This window comes from Protopterus annectens, chromosome 9.part0, assembly GCF_019279795.1.
Source record: "Protopterus annectens isolate FY-2018-M chromosome 9.part0, PAN1.0, whole genome shotgun sequence".
NCBI lineage: Eukaryota > Metazoa > Chordata > Ceratodontiformes > Protopteridae > Protopterus > Protopterus annectens.
Window position 1 is genome coordinate 1182119712 of NC_056743.1, and position 23522 is coordinate 1182143233.

The 23522-nt window shown below is 40.4% G+C and overlaps 1 protein-coding gene across 1 annotated transcript in view; it reads right to left on the reverse strand.

The window, feature by feature from the left end:
- Window positions 1–23522, reverse strand: part of LOC122811913 (ribosomal protein S6 kinase beta-2-like) — a gene marked incomplete in the record, with an annotated part of 1307756 nt that overhangs the window by 1187111 nt on the left and 97123 nt on the right.

Consider the following 23522-nt stretch of genomic DNA (forward strand, 5'->3'; position numbering starts at 1 on the left):
TGTTTCTTGGTGGCCGTCACCATGACCATGGCATCTACCTGTACACCTTTAGTCCAAAAGTGTTTGCCCTCTGGGGCCATAATTTTGTCTGGTCTCCAGGGAAGAGGTTCGATGGTGGCTGGGGTGTTCCATGCCCACTGAAAGATCAACTCAATGAGCTCATAGGTGGGCGGGGTCACCCAGTAGGTAGATGGACAGGCATCAAACACTGCCAGATACACAGACTCTTCAGACAAAGGATTGCTGGACTTCATGCCATCTCTCTGTTTTAGGATTTCTAAGATGTCTCCAAAGGAGACCTCATCATAAGCTGAACTTGGGGATCCTTCGCCATCTAACTCCTTGTCTTCAGTGACAGATACCTCAGTGGAGTCCAGGTGTTTTCTCTCATACATCCTCTTCTTATGGACCTCCTCTGTGGGATGCTCCAGAGAGGTATTAGAAGAGGTGGGGGCATGGGAAGGCTGGGGTTTTGGTGCCCGCTGTCCCTGAGAAACATCCAAGTGAGAAATCATGCGCAAAGTTGTCAAAGGTGAAAGTTGGGGATCCCAGCGGGTAGGCAGTGTCTGAGCTGCAGAAGCAGACATGGCTCTCTCCATAGCCTCAAATGGTGACTGACCCGAGAAGAAAAGGACCCTGGATCAGACAGGGCATGCCTCTCTGTCTTATGGGTGGGCGGGGACTACGACCATCTCCCTGAGGTTAAACCTGGAAGCAAGATGGTCCGATCCATGACTCCAAGAGCTACAAATGGCTCCGATAATCTCAGGGCTGAATCTGTCACCTTGGAGCCAACAAGGCCACTACGGCTCAGAGAGGTCTCTGGCTCCAACTAGGCCGAAGAACTCAGAGCAAACATCAGATCCAAGGAAAAGGAGATCCTCAGATCTGATATAGACGACGCCAGGCAGGCCAATAGCTCTGATGCTTCGAAGGATGTCAGAGGAGGAAGTAGTGCAGGGGTAGCTGATGCATGGAACTCCTGACCCGAAGGGGTAGGAGCCGAAGGAACTTCTGACATACCCTGTGTGTCCAGAGAATCTCCTTTACTAGTCTGTCTACATCTTCTTCAGTGAGACTCCTAGAAGAGATCAGATCCAAACAGTCCTTATTTGGTTGAGACAGATCTGAAATGGTTCTACAGGTTTGAACGTTTTTGCCTTCGGATCTGATGAAATTGCTGGATCTGATGTCTTGACTTTTTATGCAGTAGGATCCGATTCAGAAGTCGGCTCCATAACAGGTCTTTTTCTTCCACTGTCCAAGACTCTAGAGGCTGAGGAAGAAGCAGGGCTAGATTATTTAGACTTTTCCTTTCCTTTTGCTGTAGCTTTTAATACATGCTTATTTTTGCATTCAACCAATGTTCTGTGGTTGCCTTGTATCGCCTGTATAACATCACATTTTCCTTATAATAAGTCTGACTATACACAAAATGCTTTTCAAACTCCCCCATATACAAAATAGCATAGGAGGGAGCAAAAAGAGCCCGCATGGAAGTACCCCTTATCTGCAAATAATATTCCTTGTTGAAACTAAAATAATAGTTATGTTAAGCAGAATTCAAGTAACGCTAAAATGTAAGCACTGCGTGGCCCTTTTCCCAGTATTGCTGACATGGCTTCAAGACCCTTGCCTGTTGTAATATTCGTATACAAACAGGAGATGTCCATAGTGGCTCAAAAGTATTCTTTTCTCCAAATCACATTCTGCATCAGAACACAAAGCTCTTGTGTGTTCTTTATGTGGGCTGGTACAGAACTCAAATGCATTTTAAATAAAGAGTCTAATAATACCCCCACATTTTCCAGGTAAGAACCGATGGAAGCAACAATCGGTTTCCCTGCAGGCCTGTTTATATTCTTGTGAATCTTTGGTATGCCATAAAAAATATGGCTCTCGAGCATTGGTAACATAAAACTTCTTAACTCATTAATCCAGAGTACCTTCTCATGGCACCTCTGTGCTTAACAACTGAGCGCACCATGAGAAGACAGTAATTTGAAGCTGTTACCCCCCCCCCCCCCCGAGTGCCTTCCACAAGCGCGAGAAACTGGCATCCCGATTTGTAGCTGAACTTAATGTAAAACAAGCCAAAATGGTTAACTGAATGTGTAAATTACCTTATACAGTTTCCATTCAGCATGTTTTTACATTAAGGTCACATTAAACATATTTTAGAAAATCCTGTTTAAAATTTCTTGATAAAGCAAGTGGTGGCAGCCAATCGGATTCTTGCAATCCAAGCCACCACTTGCATCACACCCCCAGCCCCCAACAGTAACATCAGATCTGCATAGCCACAGTGAAGTATTCCTTTGAACGTCTTATCTGTGTATGCGGGGACACTTTTTTTTTATAAAACATGAGTATTTTTAGCTTTAAAGGTTGACGAAATAAGTCAGTGTAAGTCAGTATCGGTGACATCATTGACGAAATAAGAGATTAAAAGTGCATTTTTCAGAAGTAAAAGTCCGTAATTGTTGCTGTTAATCATTAAAGTTCAATCCACCCCATTTTCTCCCAATTGTTTATTACAGTATAATAAACCAGGAGATATACAGCAGCAAACGTACAGTATAACCTGTACAGCAAGTAGCTTATGATAAAGAAAAATACAGCTCAAATGAATACATGTACAAAACCTACAAAAATAGGGACGGATTTTAAGTATTGCTAATATAAACTTAGAAAGTTGCTAGAATTATATGATTTGTGTTAGCGTGCATTTATTTATTTATTCCAGTTTGATGACCGGAGAAGTCCACTGGGCTTGGGGAGCCCGTTTTCAGTGAAGGCCCGGGGAGAAAAGCTCCACAATACATAGTTTAGTTACATGAATAGTAATAAATAAATTTTGCATTACAAACAGCAGGTAGCATACATAAAGAGACTTTGCATTTCAAATAAAGACACTTTGCATTACAAAACAGCAGGTAGCATACATAAAGGAACTTTGCATTTCAAACAACAGGTAAAAGCAAAGGAAACTTTGCATTACAAACAACAGGTAACATACATACAAGAATACAAGCAATTATTGTTTTGTTTAAGTGAGAAAGAAGGCAAAAGGCCTTGAGGCTAAATTTTACAGTTTAGTTTTTTTATACAATTTATATTAGAGAGAGGTTGGCTAGGTGAGAAGGTTAGCCGGGAGTAAGAGTGAAGGGGAGCTTGGGAGGTATGGGGTGAAGAGTACAGTTGCATTTCCTGTTTAAATAAAGGAAGGAATGAAGAAGAGTTTTAAAGTTTTCTAGGTTGTCACAGGTCCTCAAAGAGGAGGGAAGGGCATTCCATTTTTTAGCTAAGAAGGATAGCAGAAGTTGACCAGCTGGGCGCTTGGGTTTTGGACAGTAATAAAGTTTTGGTGGGTAGATCTAAGGGTTCTGGGGGGGGGGTGTATGGTTGTAGGATATTGGAAAGTGCAGGGCACTTAGTCGGTTGGAACAGTAATCTGTGAACTGTGGTGATTTGTAGAAAGTCAAGTTGGTTAGGGAGTTGGAGCCAGTTTAATGAGTGGAGGGAGGTACAGTGGTGAGAGGAGGATTTGGCTTTGGTAGCAAATCTGGAGATTTTATTGTAACATACTTCAAGTTTGGAGGACAGAGTGGAGGATAAATTGGTGAGCAAAGGGGTGCCATACAGTAGAGAGGGAAGGAGACAGGTTGTGGCGAGAGTTAGTCTAGTAGAAGAAGAGAGGAAGTAGTTGTTTCTATAAAGCAGGCCAAGTTTTATATGGGTTTTTTTTATGTTTAGCTGGACGTGAGTGTTAAATTTTAGGTGTTCATCAATGGTGACACCAAGAAGTTTGGCAGAGGGAACGACCTCTATAATGGAGTTGTTGCGACTGGTTATTTGAAGTGAACTTTTGTCCAAAGTAAATAATTTTGAAGGAGAGAATAAAAGGATTTTGGTTTTGTTGGCATTTAGAGATAGGTGATTTTGGAGCATCCAGTTTTCGGTGGTAGAGAAGGCAGCTTGTGTCAATGATTGGAGATCAGTTAGGTTAGAGGCGGAGCAGATCAAAGTGGAATAGTCAGCATATTGGACGATTCTGGTGGTAGTATGGCTTTGTGAAAGTTGTTAATAAAGATATTGAATAGTACTGGGCCAAGTATGGACCCTTGGGGTACTCTGGTGGGGGTGGGAAGGAAGCTGGAGGTGCTCTGGCCCCATTTTACAGCTTGAGACCTGTCAGAAAGATAGCTGGAGAACCAGGAAAGTGTTTTGTGGGAGAGACTGAGATTAGACAGGTGATTTAGTAGGTGAGAATGGTAAATGGTGGTGAAAGCTTTAGATAGTATCCTCAGTTCTGCTGGACTTATTTTACCAGAGTCACGGGCTGAATTGACAGTATATAAGAAGGAGAGAAGGGCGGTGCTGGTACTGTGTCCAGGAAGGAAGCAGTGCTGGGTGGGAGAGAGTAGCTGGTGTTTGGTAAGGAATGGCAAGAGCTGAAGGTGGATGCATTTAGCAAGAAGTTTAGAGATGGGAAAGAGGATGGCTATGGGGCAGAAATTAGATATGTTACAGTTTTTGCCACCCTTGTGAAGTGGAAGAATATATGCAGTGCACCATAGTTTGGGTATATAGGACTCAAGTAGGGATCTATTGATCAGGATGCTAATAGGGAGAGCAATACCTTCGGAGGCTATTTTTAAGAAGGAGGATGGGATGTTGTCGGGGGTGTTGGTGCAGGGCTTAAGAGTAGAGAGGAGTTTCTTTATTAGGAGGGAGGGGATGGGTTTGAATTCAAAAATACAGGGGGAAGACGAGGGAGAGGAAGGTTGGGCTGGATGGGGTAGAGGGTTATTGCTGGTGAAGGCTTTGGTTAGTACAGCAATAGAAGAGGTGAAGAAGGTGTGGAATAGTGAGGCAATTTCTAGGTCAGATTTGCTAGAGTCAGGACAGGGGTTGTTAGTAGTACCTGGCTTAAGGAGGGAATTGATTGAGTTCTAAAACTGTTTGGGGTTTTTTGTGTAATTATGTAATAAGACTTTTTATCTTTGATAACTTGTTTTTTTGGCCAGGTTTCTCAGCTGTTTGTATTTAAGTAGGTTTTCTGGTTGTTTGTATTGGAGGTATGTTTTCCAGGATTTATCTCTTTGTAGCATAAGTTTTGTGGTGTCTTTGGCAAGCCATGGGGTGGTCTTAGTTTTTACTCTTTTTGTTCTTATAGGGGCTAGGGAGTTAAGGACGTTTAAGAATGTTGTATTGAAGAAGTCAACAACTGTGTCTAATGGAAGAGTTTTTACGGGGTTCCAGTTAGTATACCGAAGAGAATCAGAGAAAGTAGTGGGATTAAAGTTAGAGAGGTTACGAGTGTGGATGAAGTGGTGGGGGTGTGGGGAATTCAGGGTAGCTCGATGAGTGAAGGCAGGCAGGTGGTCTCCTAAAGGGTCAGGAATGACACCAGATTTAGTGACTATTTGGATGAGATACTAGGATCCAGTCTAGTATGGAGCCTGGGGGCTTGGTTTTGTTAGGCCTAGTAATGGAATTAGTGAGTTGAGTGTAGTTAAATAGATTGATTGACATGCTGGGGTAGGGGTTATCGATTTTGTTCCAGTCTATGTTTACATCTCCCATTATGTAGGTTTCCAGCTTAATATTTGAGGAGGCCCAGGAGAGGATGTCTTAACGAAGACTATGAAGTCTGAAATGCAAATGTGTGTCATTCTGTAGTGATTTCAGTCCTCGTCGATTTGCCAGAGAACCATAAATATGAGAAATACACCAAAAATGCGATGCAAAAATATGAACAGTCGAGAGTTATGAATGGGTTATTTTGTGAGACATACTCTTCTATGTGATATTTTAGTTTAGACCGCACTGTTTTATGGGAGCGAATCACGGAATGTCATCACGCCTCTTCCGTAACAAACTGTGCAGTCATATTTATGCCCATTTAAAGAAATCTGCAGTTAATACACAAAAACAAACCATCCAAAGTCAAACCAAAGCATTCATTGGTTATACAGGAAGTATAAATATATTAGCAGTAACCCTTGAACGATGCCATGTAGAACTGGTGGTATCAATCAGATATAGACTGAAAATAAAAATATGCAACCCCACCTAGCCATACACTTAAGCACCCCATATTTAAATCAAAAAAACAAGCTGAATATGCTCTGTTTCCCCCTGGCTCACAAAGACAGTGGAGACAATGCAAGGCGAGTGATCACAGAAAACACAAGATGCCAAACCATACCACTTTTATATAAGAGGCGCACACACAAGTGTCTCGCTCAAGAACCATCCCACCACTCAAAAGAGCACACAGTACTGTAGAAAATATGAATGGTGCATATTCGGCAATGTTTTATTTTAGACCACATCATCTGCAACAATCTATGCAAAGCAAACCCTTTACAGAGATAATGGCACATACTGCTGCCACTCAGAACTGCACTGAATTGCAGTAGCCTGATACTTAGTTGACCCCATCCACTGCCAATAGTGGTCATGAGTTGGTGCATTCTAAAATGAAATATTGCCAGTGTCTCTCCAACCCATCATTTATCTCACAAGGAAAGTTAAATCCTGTAATTCATTTTGTTTTGCGGACACACAAAAGCTCCATGTTAGGGATGTGATATCGATTGGGTAATTTCCAAGGGTATCTGACTTTCCAAAGATTATTATGCCTTTTGTGTGTGTGTGTGTGTGTGTGTGTGTGTGTGTGTGTGTGTTTTAAACTATGGCTTTAGCACTGATCATTTTGTCTGTTAGTCCTTCCTGTAAGATGTTAGTTTCTTTGTGGGGATTCTGTGACTGCTCCTAGTTTGCAGTCATCTGCAAACTTGGTCAGCCTGATTTCCTTGATATTGGCCTTGACTTCCAAGGAATAGATGGCAAAAAGGTGTAAACCCAGCACAGAGCCCTAAGGGACTCTTGCTAGTGACTGGCCTGTCTGTGGAGGTGGTCTTCTATGTCCTTTTTAATCATTTCCATGATGATTCTTTTTGTGACTTTGTATACGAGACTAGTCATGATTGTGTATCTGTAATTCTCTGGGGCTGACTGTGACCACCTCCTATGAGAGTAATGGCCATTGCAGTTCTCTATTCACATGACATAAATGGAAAAATTTAACTGAATTTGTCTGTCGGCAGATTTGCTATATATCCCATTTCTGTGTATGTGGTGCCATTTATAATCAGTTCTGCACACTGCTATGTGTTGCCTTTGAGGTTCTGGACATAGCTAAAGAAAACTTTATGATGTTCCTTTGCCTGGGAGGCTGTGTTTACCTCAAATTTGGCTTTAGTAGACTTAATTGCCCCTTAGTTGCTTGTTCAGATTGATGAGTGTTTTTATCATACTGGGCATAGCACTTTCTAATCTTGGCTATGACTTTGTCTTTTTTTTTTTTTTGTACAACCTGCTATGATTCCACCATTGTGTGTGTTTTTTGAGTTCTGAGCTTATTTCTGGTAGGGACAGTGTTCTCCCATGTTTGTAAGTATTGGGTCAAGTTTGTGTGCACCCCTAGTGGGTGTATGGACCGCCTGGTCCAAGGTGTTCGTATTTATTAAAGTCTGGCAAATCTCTGGGCTTGTAAGTTTGCTGTTGTGTAAGTATTCCAGTTTGAAAGGGGGGGGGTAGTTGAAGTTGCCCATAAATATGGTATCGGGTTGTATGGTGAGGTCCTCCAATAAGTCCAAGTATGAGTTATGCATTTTGTGGGTCATAAAAGGGGTGACCTATATAGCTTGAAAGGATATTGTGCTGGAGTTTGCCTTTGGAAATCTGGACATGGAGAAGTTCAAGCAAGTCATCCTGTTTACCAGTCTTGAGGTAAGTTTGTTGTTTACTGATTTGAGATAACCCCACCTTTGGGTCCCTGATTGTGCATTATCTGGCCTGAAGGCATTGTAGCCCTGCACTGCCAGCGTGATCTCAATGGCTTTAAAGCATGTCTCAATAATTGCACAGATGTCCATATTCTCAAGGGTGAGGAGAGCCTGAAGGGAATAGAATTTCTTATTTAGACTCCTGGCACTGAGCAGTAACACCTGTAAATTCCTTTGGGTAAGTTTTGCTATGTCCAGTTGTTTCTGGGAAATCTTTCATTCTGGTGCCTGTGCATACATTAACATTGAAGGGCTCGCTTGGGTGAAAGCTTCATTTTGGTGGTTGTACATCATCAGAAATGTTACACCGTTTCGTTTAGGGAAGTGTTTAATTTTGGTGATTGTGCATACCTCAACGTCTTACTGAAGGGGTTGCTTGGGTGAAGTGTTCATGCTGGTGGTTGCACATACTAGGAAATGTTACTGAAGGGTTGTTTGGGGGAAACATTTCATTTAGGCGCATGTATACCTGGACATAGTAATGAGGATGTTGCTTGGGGAAATAATTCGCTGTGTATCAGGGAAGTGCTTGTGCATGCATGGTCTGACTGCTGAAGTGATCACTGGGCAAAACAGTTTATTGTGTCATTTTGGTGCCTGTGCATACACAATGCAAACAACTGGATTGGTTACTGGGGAAACATAGAAATTAAGTCTGAAAATTACATATGGTTACATTACTTAAACTACAGCACAGAAATGTAATTATAGTGAAAATATGTTAGCATATAAGACATCAGATACACCCGTAACTAATTAATAGTATAATGTAAAATAAGCTGACAAGAAATCACTTCTGCTTGTATTATTCTATTTGTGATTAGTAGTTGCATGAGTGAGATAAAGGTTATCACTTGTTGACTACTGCCAGCCTGGAGCTACCATACTTTTTGTGCATTTTTCCTGGCTTTGACAGTCACGTGTGGAATTTAGGTGGGAGGAAGGGCTCAGTAATATGTAAGCGTTATACTATTTTACTGAATTACTCAGGTGTTCTCCATACTGATAATGAGTCTGTGTTGCACAACAGCTACACAAGGTAATATAATGAATGCCTAGTCAACAGGTTATGTGCAGCAATTATCACCTTTGTCTGAGCATGCATAACTTTGCAGTACTGAAAGGAAGGTCATTATCTCATTAGCAATAAGTGCAGTTACAATATAGCAGTATCACTTTTCTGGTAAAAGTCTCAGCTGTTGTAACTGTTACTCACATAAGTAGAAGTCGTTATCACTTCGATGAATGCACAAGCCAGATTGTGTTTTTTCTCTGCTTGTAGTCACTGCAAGTCACCCCCTCATTCTTCATCAACTAGCTATCCTCCAAAATCCCGGATGTTTTTTTCCTATACATATACATACATATATATATATATATATATATATATATATATATATATATATATGTGCATATATGTGTGTATATCGATATATATCTATGTACATAATGTACTTGCACATATATATACATATACACACAAATATCAGTGTGGCAGTGGCCTCTCTTGGGAGATAGGGTGATGCATCTGCATACATTGTCTGTAGTTCCTTTAGAGGGGATTTACATGTGCCCTTTCTGTGCCCCCTTGTCAGTTACCGGCCAAGCCCTTGTGCACCAAGGCCAGGAAGGTTCCTCTTCAGAAATTTGTGCCAACTGCTCTTGTGTTGGTGGGTGCATCACTGGGGGGGCATACCAAGCCATCCATGGATCTTGTGATTGATCTGGATTGCAGTTGGGAACTTGGAGACTCTTCAGCTCAGTCCCATAGTGCTGCTGTCCTAGGTAAGCATGGCCTCAAGGCTGCCACTGTGATGCACTGTTTCCCTCAGAGAAAGGACACATGCAAAAAAACAAAGCCTGGGGCAGTCTTAGTCTTTTCACACGTTGTCTTGGTTGAGCTCTCCACTCAGCCTCTCTCCCTTCAGGTGTAGTAAATGTATGTAGGTCAAGGCAAAACCCTTTACATTAGCTCCCCCCTTTGAGTCCTTATGACCATTGCCAAAAGGACACATGTAAATGGAAAAGGCAGAGGTAAGGCAGAGTGCTGGCATTGCATGCAATCAGGAGTCATTGCTGCTACCAGCAGTCTGAGTGGGTAGCCAGCAAAGGTATGAGACACTTCAAACGCCCACCACCTGAAGTCCCGTGCCTGTCCTAGGCACATTAGTGGAGTGGCGGTCCTTACCCTGCTTTTTATCTTTACATGTGCCCTTTCTGTGCCCCCTTGTCAGTCATTGTGTGTAATTTTGTGTTTTCAAGGTTGGTAGGTATGCATCTCTGTAGCGTCATTACCACTTACGTTCCTTATGAAAAGAATAATGCCCCTGAGGCTAGGAGTGAAGATTTGGATGGTCTAACCAGGTAATGCTTATAATATACATATATAAGTACTCTTCCAATAGATCTGTAAAGCATCAGTAGTAATCTGTTTGCATTTTCTTTCCTGTGCAGGTTCATTCACCTTCTGACACTGACATGGCTTCACGAACAGGAGAACGACAAGTGAAAATGTGGGTATGTGGCCATTCCTACATTCACTGGGCTGCCAGCCATGCCTCTAACTGAAAACCAGTACAACTTGAGCTTCCCCGCATCCAGTGTGAAGGTATACTGGATTGCAAGAAGAGGTATGCATTGGAGCGGTGTACTGCAGTTGTTGGAAGAGAAGTCTTCCATCTACCTACAACATCCTTGTGCTGCACATTGATGGCCAGTCAACCACTCGGAAGGCTACGGTTTCAAATCAGAGCAATTTTTGAACACCTGCAGTCATGGTAGCCACGTTGTCATTTTATGTGGTCTGACATAATTCCTCAACAGATGTGGAAAACAGCAAACAGTCAACAGGCAGTGCACAAGCACAGATGTTTACAGAATGGGTTCATGCATGGCTTGATGGACAGGGAATCTGGATCTACAGTCTTTCATGACAGCATCACTGCAGATGTTCACCTGTTCAGAAGGGATGGCGTTCACCAACTGAGGAAGGCATTGCCTTGTTTTTAACTGACCTCCACAATGGCGTGAGGAGAGCTATGCAGGATTGGTAATATGCAGCTTGTGAGAAGAATGGAAAACACCCATGACCAAGTATGGACCAGTATGGTATTACATGTGTTGTGTAAAATATATTTTTATGAGTTTGGCAAATAAATGTGGTAAGGAGCTAGTGAAGATGCTTTGAAAGAACAACGGTTTCAGGAGAGTGCTAGCACATACAATCTAATATGTCAGTAACCATCCTGCAATACTTCTTTTTTTTATTCTGCTTTTAATCAGGCATGTGTAGTTTAGATGACAGGAAGAGCTTAGTAATACAAAACTTGATCCCTTGGGACCAGTGCTGAATGGACACATGTAAAGAGAAAAGGCATAGGTAAGGCAGACTGCTGACACTGAAGGAGGTCATAAGACTGCAGTGGTATTAACTGTCTGAGTGGATAGCCAGCACAGCTATCGGACAGATCAGATGGCCTTGCCTGCCACTGAAGTCCCATTCCTGTCCTGGGTTCATTAGTGGCATGGCGGTCCTTACCTTGCTTTTTCTCTTTACAAGTATCCATTCAGCAGTATCTGCATGGTAAAACAACTTCTGAATGCTGTACACATGTACATAGATCAGTCTTGTTAGGACTCAGGTTATGGAAATATAATTATTTCATATTTTGGTAAATAACTTTGCAAAAGAGCATCTGAATGTGCTACGTAATACCTCATTTTGAAGACAGTATTGATAGTTTTATGGTAAAAGAATGGTGCATGAATGTTGTATTCATGTGCAGATACCAAAGTTTGTTTCGGACTTGGGTTATGGAAATTATGACTTTTTTCATATTTTGGTAAATAACTTTGCAAGGGAGCATCTGAATGTGCCAACTAATACCTCATTTTGAAGACAGTATTGCTGGCTCCAACATGGTAAAAGAATTGTGACCACGAAGTTTGGAAAATTCCTGCCATTCTTCCCTACTTAATTTAAATTGTCTGCATTTGAATTTACTGAATTCTTTTTCGACTAAATTCTTTTTCAATATTATTCAACAGTAATTTTTCAAACATTGCAACAACAGTGGGCAGTTTGGGAGGACAAAAGGTGCTCTCCACATTAGGTAAATTGGGAATTTTAAGCCGACCATAACCAGTAACAAAAGCAACAGTACATTCAATGCTTTTTTCAGTGCTACAATTAAATGCATCTAAATCTTCGTCATAATCAGATATAGATACATCCAACAAAGAATCCTCAGAATTATCAGACATTAATGAAACATTTCGTTGCATGTTAAAGTATCTCTAGAAAAAAAATACTTTCAGATGAAGTTTATGACAGAATTAACTGGCTTCGATAAGTACATAAGCAAGAGAAGGACCTTCTGTAGGAACAAACTTGGCTCCCTTTAATAACACACCAATAACTGTCAGAAATTGCTAGATTCACTAGGTTAACAATTTTTAAACTATCAACATTACTACCTTGATTTTTATTAAGTCCATTGTCAACAGTCTGTGAAAGCACGTGCTGAAAATTTCCAAAAATTAACGTTTCACTTTCTGTTTCGGCTTGCTGCCTATGTTCCCAAGCTGCTGCTGTGCTGAAAACTCTGAGCGCCCTGCGATGAACCCAACTGGTTATCCTACCCAGCTGATCCTGCAATAGGCAACATCTCAAGAGAGACATTCTTTTTCAACGAAGTTTCGGCTGAGGAATATGAGAAATCATAACTAGATGACAAACAAACTGTTCTTCCTAACTTGCGACCTTCCCTTACGAGGGAAACAGCAAACTAAATACACAGAACTGCTAGCAAAATAATTTTTGTTCCTTTCTAGTTTTTTCTTTTTTCTTCCAATCGTTTCAGCTTCCACTTTATTTAATTTTTGTTTAATGTCACCAAACTTTGTGAAGAAAGAAGGTTCAGAAATTTGCTGTTTTAATGAATTCTCAAGGCCAGTGATCTCTAGCTGAACCTGCTTCAACGACCGCAAGTTCCTTTTCACTAGAATATTCAACCAGTCCACAGCACATTGTAATGAAACCTCACACCACTCTAACAATAAATCTTGTTCTGCCTCTGTGAACCCTCCAGTTGGTAGTCGGTCTACCCATAGACCTCTAGGGGCTATATTTAGAGCCAAATATTTCTCTTAACAGTTTTATGTCATAAAATAGATTAATTTATTTTACCATCAGTTTCTCCAGCTGTTCAAACTTCACTGACTGGTCATTGTGACCTGCAGAGCTCCATGGGTCAGCTCCAGCCAACCACGATTCTCTCTCCTTAAGTAGTTCCATAAGTAGGCTATTTGTAACAGCTTCCATGATTACACCAGCCACCAAATAATCTGGTTACACCAAAATAGTGCCAAACTATAAACAAATATCAAAACCAAAAAAAACAAAAAGCCTGATAAATCCAAAAAACACACAAATGGAGTACCAACCAACTTTAATCCTGGTACCTTGGCATTTTCCTTTCAAGGGATATCAAAGTATTAAATTCAACAGCTTAAATATATTAAACAATTATTTCAAAATGTATCTATATATCCCACATTTAAAGTGACCAGTGCACATTATATATAAACACATCCCTTAATCATAATATATAATTTCTTATGGGAAATATACTAGTTTCTTATGATTAAGGGATGTGTTTATGTATAATGTGTACTGGTCACTTTAAATGTGGGATGCATAGATAAATTTTGAAATAATTGTTTAATTGTTCAATATATTTAAGCTGTTGAATTTAATACTTTAATATCCCTTGAAGGCGAAATGCCGAGGTACCAGGATTAAAGTTGTTTGGTACTCCATTTGTGTGCTTTTTGGATTTATCTGTAAAAAGTAATGTCATAGTTATGCAGCAAGAATTTTTGGTGGGTATTCACAGTCATTTGCGAAGTATGCAAGATGACCACAAGCTGTCTTACAAACTCTGCAAGACTTTTATGGTTTACAGATCCCCATTCCTTCTCCCCACTGCCTAGCCAAGTGCTTTGAAAGGGTGATTTGTTCTCTTAACAGAGGACATTTTGTACCACACTGGACATCTTTCAGCATGGTTTTGTCATGGTATATATCCTGCCTCATTGATATATTATGTTTTTATCAAAACATTTGAGAGTCAGTGGACATAGGCTTTCAGTAGATGCAATTTATCTTCATTTGTCCAAGGCATTCAACTCAGTGCCTCATGATGATATTCAATTTATTTTGTTGATACAGAGTATCATTACGCTGTTGACTAGATTAGTGAGTGGTTGTCTAAGAGGTCATTCAACGTTAAAACTGAGGATAATACCTGTGAATTAAAAGATGAGACCCGAGTTCCTGACAGGGTCAGTTAATGGTCCCCTGTTCAATATTTTTATGTCAGACTTTCCAAACCACATTAATATATTAGTTACACCAAGAAAGATGAAATTATTAACTCAGTCAAAGATTAAGATTTACAACATGGGCATCCAGATATTTTGCAGACTATGGTATTGAGTAAGAATATAATATTCAATGCCAGTAAAACAAACGTTAGTTTGGCTGTACTAGCCCACTTTTCCCATTTGTACTTGACAGTAATATACCATGTAAGCAGACCAAAGTTAGAGACCTGGGTTTAATAGTTAACAGTTAAAGATATGAGGATGATGTTACATGGGTTATTATCAAGAGTTACACAGTTTATAAGGACATTATGCATAGCATTTCAAGTCATGAGATAACTCTGCCTCCCATCTACAAAGGTACTGTAAACGCCTAGTTTAGAATACTGTGGAGCTACTTGTGTTCTTAATCATTCAAAGCTTAAGGCTGGAAAATATTCAGATGTATTAAACCAAAAATACAGATATAGTTAAAGATCAAAATTACATGAATCAACTGGAGTTATTGTCTCTGTATTCAATACTGTATAGGCTGATCCAAGGTGATCTTATAATTTCATATAAACGAATGATGTCGCTATGCTAGATACTTTCAGTATGGAAATAAGTCACCAAAGGCAAGGCAATAGGAATAATACAAGTTTGGTTCAAAACTTGACCTATAACATAATTTGGGAAAACAAGGTTTCCACCAAAGGGGTGGTAAATTATTAACATACTATTAGAGATTACAAAGGTCTTCAGTCGTGAATTTCAAGGCTGATATAGACAAACTGCTCGGTAATCAAGTCTATGGAGGTCATTGAAAGGTGGCAAACTAATGTTAAGGCCCGTGCCGAGTCCCTGAATTTGTGCTATATTGAACAAACCACAGAGGGATCAACATAAATGACTTTCCCTGCACACTATCCAGTTACAGTGCTTGTGTAATTTGGGACTGCAGGCATTCAAAATATGCAACTGTGGGCAAGAGCTAGGATCTAAAGTGTGCACTGCATTCTTCTTTGATAACTTGTTTTTGGCGGGTTTCTCAGCTGTTTGTATTTAGTAGTTTTCTGGTTGTTTGTATTGGAGGTATGTTTCCAGGATTTATCTCTTTTGTAGCATAAGTTTTTGTGGTGTCTTTGGCAAGCCATGGGGTGGTCTTAGTTTTTACTCTTTTTGTTCTTATAGGGGCTAGGGAGTTAGGGCGTTTGAGAATATTGACATGAAGAGTCAACAACTGTGTCTAATGGAAGAGTTTTCACGGGGTTCCAGTTAGTATACGAAGAGAATCAGAAAAGTAGTGGGATTAAAGTTAGAGAGGTTACAGTGTGGATGAAGTGGTGAGGGGTGTGAAATTCAGGAGTAGCTCGATGAGTGAAGGCAGGCAGGTGGTCTCCTAAAGAGGTCAGGAATGACCTGAATTTGTGACTATTTGGATGAGATACTAGAGATCCAGTCTAGTATGGAGCCTGGGAAAACGGACACAATGGAGCTAATGTGGAATTAGTGAGTTGAGGTGTAGTTAAATAGATTGATTGACATGCTGGGGTAGGGTTTATAGAGTTTTGTTCCAGTCTGTGTTTACATCTCCCGTATGTAGGTTTCCAGCTTAATATTTGAGGCCCAGGAGAGGGGTGTCTTAGAGACTGAAGTCTGGTAGTAATATTGTCATTCTGTGAGTGATTTCAGTCCTAAAATCGATTTGCCGAGGAACCATAAATATGAAATACACCAAATGCGATGCAAAAATGAACAGTCGAGTTATGAATGGGTTATTTTGTGAGACATACTCTTCTATGTGATATTTAGTTTAGACCCGCACTGTTTTATAGGGAGGCGAATCCGGAATGTCATCACGCCTCTTCCGTAACAAACTGTGCAGTCATATTTATGCCCATTTAAAAGAAATCTGCAGTTTTAAAAACAAACCATCCAATCAAACCAAAAGCATTCATTGGTTATACAGGAGTATAAATATATTAGCAGTAACCCTTGAGCGATGCCATGTAGAACTGGTGGTATCAATCAGATATAGACTGAAAATAAAAATATGCAACCCCACCTAGCCATACACTTAAAACTTATATTTAAATCAAAAAAACAAGCTAGGGCAACCTGTTTCACCTGACTCCCTACAAAGACAGTGGGAACAATGCAAAGGCGGTGATCACCAGAAAACACAAGATGCCAAACCGCTTCACTTTTTTTATATAAAGAGGCGCACACACAAGTGTCTCGGCTCAAGAACCATCCACCACTCAAAAGGCACACAGTACTGTAGAAAATATGAATGGTGCATATTCGGCCAGTATTTTTATTTTTAAGACCACATCATCTGCAACAATCTATGCAAAGCAAACCCTTTACAGAGAGATAATGGCACATACTGCTGCCCTCAGAACTGCACTGAATTGCAATGGCACGAAGTATGAAGATTGACCCCATCCGCTGCCGTAGTGGTCGCGGGTTGGTGCATTCTAAACGAAATAACCCGCAGTGTCTCTCAACCTCCCATTTTGTATCTCACAAGGAAAGTTAAATCCTGTAATTCATTTTTAGTTTTGCGGACACACAAAAAGCTCCATGTTAGGGATGTGATATCGTATTGGGTAATTTCCAAGGGTATCTGACTTTCCAAAAGATTATTATGCCTTTTGTGTGTGTGTGTGTGTGTGTGTGTGTGTGTGTGTGTGTGTGTGTGTGTGTGTGTGTGTTTAAACTATGGTTTTACACTTAAATCATTTTGTCTGTTAGTCCTTCCTGTAAGATGTTAGTTTCTTTTGTGGGGATTCTGTGCACTGTCCCTGTTTGCAGTCTATCTGCAAAACTTGGTCCAGCCTGATTTCCTTGATATTGGCCTTTGACTTCCTGGCGAATAGATGGCAAAAGGTGTAAACCCAGCACAGAGCCCTAAAGGCGACTCTTTTGGGCTAAGTGACTGGCCCACTGTCTGTGGGAGGTGTGGTCTTCTATGTCCCTTTTTAATCATTTCCATGATGATTCTTTTGTGACTTTTGTATACGTAGACTGCAGCTCATGATTGTGTATCTGTAATTCTCATGGAGGCTGACTGTGACTCACCTCCTATGAGGAGTAATGGCCATTGCAGTTCTCTATTCACATGACATAAATGGAAAAATTTAATCAGAATTTTGTCTGGTCGTGGGCAGAGTTGCCTATATCCCATTTCCTGTGTATGTGGTGCCATTTTATAATCAGTTCTGCACACTGCTATGTATTGCCTTTGAGGCTTCTGGACATAGCTAAAAGAAAACTTTATGATGTTCCTTTGCCTGGGGAGGGGCTGTGTGTTTACCTCAAATTTGGCTTCCAACATGTAGACTTAATTGCCCCTTAGTTGCTTTGTTCAGATTGATGAGTGCTTTTTATCATACTGGGCACAAGCACTTTCTAATCTTAGCTGTAACTTTGTCTTTTTTTTTTTTTTTTTTTGTACAACCTGCTATGATTCCACCATTGTGTGTGTGTTTTTGAGTTCTGAGCTTATTTCTGGTAGTGGGACAGTGTTCTCCCATGTTTGTAAGTATTGGGTCAAGTTTGTGTACCCCTAGTGGGTGTATGGACCGCTTTCTATTGGTCCAAGGTGTTACGATGTTATTAAAAGTCTGGCAAATCTGGGCTTGTAAGTTTGCTGTTGTATAATCGTATTCAGTTTGAAAGGGGAGTGGTAGTTGAGAGGTTGCCCATAAATATGGTATCCGGGTTGTATGGTGAGGTCCTCAATAAGTTCAAAGTATGAGTTATGCATTTTGTGGAGTCATAAAAGGGGTGACTCATATAGCTTGGAAAAGGATATTGTTAACTGGAGTTTGCCTTTGGAAATCTGGACATGGAGAAGTTCAAGCAAAGTCATCTGTTACCAGTCTTGAGGTAGTTTGTTGTTTACTGATTTGAGATAACCTCCACCTTTGGATTCCCTGATTGTCATTATCTTGGCCTGAAGGCATTGTAGCCCCTGCATCCTGCCAGCGTGATCTCAATGGCTTTAAAGCATGTCTCAATAATGGTGCACAGATGTCCATATTCTCAAGGGTGAGGAGAGCCTGAAGGGAAATGGAATTTCTTATTTAGACTCCTGGCACTGAGCAGTAACACCTGTAAATTCCTTTGGGTAAGGATTTTGCTATGTCCAGTTGTTTCTGGGAAATCTTTCATTCTGGTGCCTGTGCATACATTAACATTGAAGAATGGCTCGCTTGGGTGAGAAAGCTTCATTTTGGTGGTTGTACACATCATCAGAAATGTTACACCGTTTAGTTTAGGAAGTGTTTAATTTTGGTGATTGTGCATACCTCAACGTCTTACTGAAGGGTTGCTTGGGTGAAGTGTTCATGCTGGTGGTTGCACATACTAGGAAATGTTACTGAAGGGTTGTTTGAAACATTTCATTTAAGCGCATGTATACCGGACATAGTAATGAGGATGTTGCTTGGGAAATAATTAAGCTGTGTATCAGGGAAGTGCTTTAATGCATGCATGGTCTGACTGCTGAAGTGATCAGGAGCTGGGCAAAACAGTTTATTGTGTCATTTTGGTGCCTGTGCATACACAATGCAAACAACTGGATTGGTTACTGAAACATAGAAATTAAGTCTGAAAAATTACATATGGTTTACATTACTTAAACTGGCACAGAAATGTAATTATAGGTGAAGAAATATGTTAGCATATAAGACATCAGATACACCCGTAACTCAATTAATAGTATAATGTAAAATAAGCTGACAAGAAATCACTTCTGCTTGTATTATTCTATTTGTGATTAGTAGTTGCATGGAGTGAGATAAAGGTTATCACTTGTTGACTACTGCCAGCCTGGAGCTACCATACTTTTTGTGCATTTTTCCTGGCTTTGCACGTCATGCGTGTGGAATTGCAGGTGGGAAGGAAGGGCTGAAAGTAATATGTAGCGTTATACTATTTTACTGAATTACTCAGGTGTTCTCCATACTGATAAGCTGAGTCTGTGTTGCACAACAGCTACACAAGGTAATATAATGAATGCCTAGTCAACAGGTTATGTGCAGCAATTATCACCTTTGTCTGAGCATGCATAACTTTGCAGTACTGAAAGGAAGGTCATTATCTCATTAGCAATAAGTGCGCAGTTACAATGCTAAGCAGTATCACTTTTTCTGGTAAAGTCTCAGCTGTTGTAACTGTTACTCACATAAGTAGAAGTCAGTTATCACTTGGTGAATGCACAAGCCAGAGCCTGTGTTTTTTCTCTTGTAGTCACTGCAAGTCACCCCTCATTCTTCATCAACTAGCTATCTCGAAATCCCGGATGTTTTTTTTTCCTATACATATACATACATATATATATATATATATATATATATATATATATATATATATATATGTGCATATATGTGTGTGTATATCGATATATATCTATGTACATAATGTACTTGCACATATATATACGCCATACACCACAAATATCAGTGTGGCAGTGGCCTCTCTTGGGAGATAGGGGTGATGCATCTGCATACATTGTCTGTAGTTCCTTTAGAGGATTTACATGTGCCCTTTCTGTGCCCCCTTTGGTCAGTTACCGGCCAAGCCCTTGTGCACCAAGGCCAGGAAGGTTCCTCTTCAGAAATTTGTGCCAACTGCTCTTGTGTTGGTGCGGTGCATCACTGAGAGGCATGCCACCAAGCCATCCATGGATCTTGTGATTGATCTGGATTGCAGTTGGGAACTTGGAGACTCTTCAGCTCAGTCCCATAGTGCTGCTGTCCTAGGTAAGCATGGCCTCCAAAGGCTGCCACTGTGTGATGCACTGTTTCCCTCAGAGAAAGGACACATGCAAAAAACAAAGCCTGGGGCAGTCTTAGTCTTTTCACACGTTGTCTTGGTTGAGCTCTCCACCAGCCTCTCTCCCTTCAGGTGTAGTAAATGTATGTAGGTCAAGGCAAAACCCTTTACATTAGCTCCCCTTTGAGTCCTTATGACCATTGCCAAAAGGACACATGTAAATGGAAAGGCAGAGGTAAGGCAGAGTGCTGGCATTGCATGCAATCAGGAGTCATTGCTGCTACCAGCAGTCTGAGTGGGTAGCCAGCAAGGTATGAGACACTTCAAACGCCCACCACCTGAAGTCCCTGCCTGTCCTAGGCACATTAGTGGAGTGGCGGTCCTTACCCTGCTTTTATCTTTACATGTGCCCTTTCTGTGCCCCCTTGTCAGTCATTGTGTGTAATTTTGTGTTTTTCAAGGTTGGTAAGTATGCATCTCTGTAGCGTCATTACCACTTACGTTCCTTATGAAAAGAATAATGTGCCCTGAGGCTAGGGGTGAAGATTTGGATGGTTAGATCCTAACCAGGTAATGCTTATAATATACATATATAAGTACTCTTCCAATAGATCTGTAAAGCATCAGTAGTAATCTGTTTGCATTTTCTTTCCTGTGCAGGTTCATTCACCTTCTGACACTGACATGGCTTCACGAACAGGAGAACGACAAGTGAAAATGTGGGTATGTGGCCATTCCTACATTCACTGGGCTGCCAGCCATGCCTCTAACTGAAAACCAGTACAACAGGCTTCCCCGCATCCAGTGTGAAGGTATACTGGATTGCAAGAAGAGGTATGCATTGGAGCGGTGTACTGCAGTTGTTGGAAGAGAAGTCTTCCATCTACCTACAACATCCTTGTGCTGCACATTGATGGCCAGTCAACCACTGAAGGCTACGGTTTCAAATCAGAGCAATTTTGAACACCTGCAGTCATGGTAGCCACGTTGTCATTTTATGTGGTCTGACATAATTCCTCAACAGATGTGGAAAACAGCAAACAGTCAACAGGCAGTGCACAAGCACAGATGTTTACAGAATGGGTTCATGCATGGCTTGATGGACAGGGAATCTGGATCTACAGTCTTTCATGACAGCATCACTGCAGATGTTCACCTGTTCAGAAGGGATGGCGTTCACCAACTGAGGAAGGCATTGCCTTGTTTTTAACTGACCTCCACAATGGCGTGAGGAGAGCTATGCAGGATTGGTAATATGCAGCTTGTGAGAAGAATGGAAAACACCCATGACCAAGTATGGACCAGTATGGTATTACATGTGTTGTGTAAAATATATTTTTATGAGTTTGGCAAATAAATGTGGTAAGGAGCTAGTGAAGATGCTTTGAAAGAACAACGGTTTCAGGAGAGTGCTAGCACATACAATCTAATATGTCAGTAACCATCCTGCAATACTTCTTTTTTTTATTCTGCTTTTAATCAGGCATGTGTAGTTTAGATGACAGGAAGAGCTTAGTAATGCCAAAACTTGATCCCTTGGGACCATTAGTGCTGAATGGACACATTAAAGAGAAAAGGCATAGGTAAAGGCAGACTGCTGACACTGAAGGAGGTCATAAGACTGCAGTGGTATTAACTGTCTGAGTGGATAGCCAGCACAGCTATCGGACAGATCAGATGGCTCTGCCTGCCACTGAAGTCCCATTCCTGTCCTGGGTTCATTAGTGGCATGGCGGTCCTTACCTGCTTTTTCTCACAAGTATCCATTCAGCAGTATCTAATGGTAAAAACAACTTCTGAATGCTGTACCAGCCATGTACATAGATCAGTCTTGTTAGGACTCAGGTTATGGAAATATAATTATTTCATATTTTGGTAAATAACTTCCTTTTGCAAAAAGAGCATCTGAATAATGCTACGTAATACCTCATTTGAAGACAGTATTGATAGTTTTATGGTAAAGAATGGTGCATGAATGTTGTATTCATGTGCAGATACCAAAGTTTGTTTAGGACTTGGGTTATGGAAATTATGACTTTTTTTCATATTTTGGTAGAAATAACTTTGCCAAAGGGAGCATCTGAATGTGCCAACTAATACCTCATTTTGAAGACAGTATTGCATAAACCAAACATGGTAAAGAATTGATGATCCACGTAAGTTTGGAAAATTCCTGCCATTCTTCCCCTACTTAATTTAAATTGTCTGCATTTGAATTTACTGGAATTCTTTTTAGAGCTAAATTCCTTTTCAATATTGTTACAACAGTAATTTTTCAAACATTGCAACAACAGTGTAAGTTTGGGAGGACAAAATGCGTGCTCTCCACATTAGGTAAATTGGGAATTTTAAGCCACGACCATAACCAGTAACAAAAGCAACAGGCGGTATATTCAATGCTTTTTCTTAGTGTTATACCAATTAAATGCATCTAAATCTTCGCTTCATAATCAGATATAGATGCATCCAACAAAGAATCCTCAGAATTATCAGACATTAATGAAACATTTAGATTTGCATGTTAAAGTATCTCTAGAAAAAATACTTTCAGATGAAGTTTATGACAGAATTAACTGGCTTGATAAATCACATAAAGCAAAGAAGAAGGACCTTCTGTAGGAACAAACTTGGCTCCCTTTAATAACACTTTACCAATAACTTCAATGTCAGAAATTGCTAGATTCACTAGAGTTAACAATTTTTTAAACTATCAACATTACTACCTTGATTTTATTAAGTCCATTATCCAACAGTCTGTGAAAGCACGTGCTGAAAATTTCCAAATTCGTGACGTTTCACTTTCTGTTTCGACTTGCCACTTTGCCTATGTTCCCAAGCTGCTGCTGTGCTGAAAACTCTGAGCGCCCTGCGATGAACCCAACTGGTTATCCTACCCAGCTGATCCTGCAATAGGCAACATCTCAAGAGAGACATTCTTTTTCAACGAAGTTTCGGCTGAGGAATATGAGGGAAATCATAACTAGATGACAAACAAACTGTTCTTCCTAACTTGCGACCTTCCCTTACGAGGGAAACAGCAAACTAAATACACAGAACTGCTAGCAAAATAATTTTTGTTCCTTTCTAGTTTTTTCTTTTTTCTTCCAATCGTTTCAGCTTCCACTTTATTTAATTTTTGTTTAATGTCACCAAACTTTGTGAAGAAAGAGGGGTTCAAGAAATTTGCTGTTTTAATGAATTCTCAAGGCCAGTGATCTCTAGCTGAACCTGCTTCAATCCATCGACCGCCAAGTTCCTTTTCACTAGAATATTCAACCAGTCCACAGCACATTGCTTAATGAAACCTCACACCACTCTAACAATAAATCTTGTTCTGCCTCTGTGAACCCTCCAGTTGGTAGTCGGTCTACCCACATAGACCTCTAGGGGCCTATATATTTAGAGCCAAATATTTCTCTTAACAGTTTTATGTCATAAAATAGATTAATTTATTTTACCATCAGTTTCTCCAGCTGTTCAAACTTCACTGACTGGTCATTGTGACCTGCA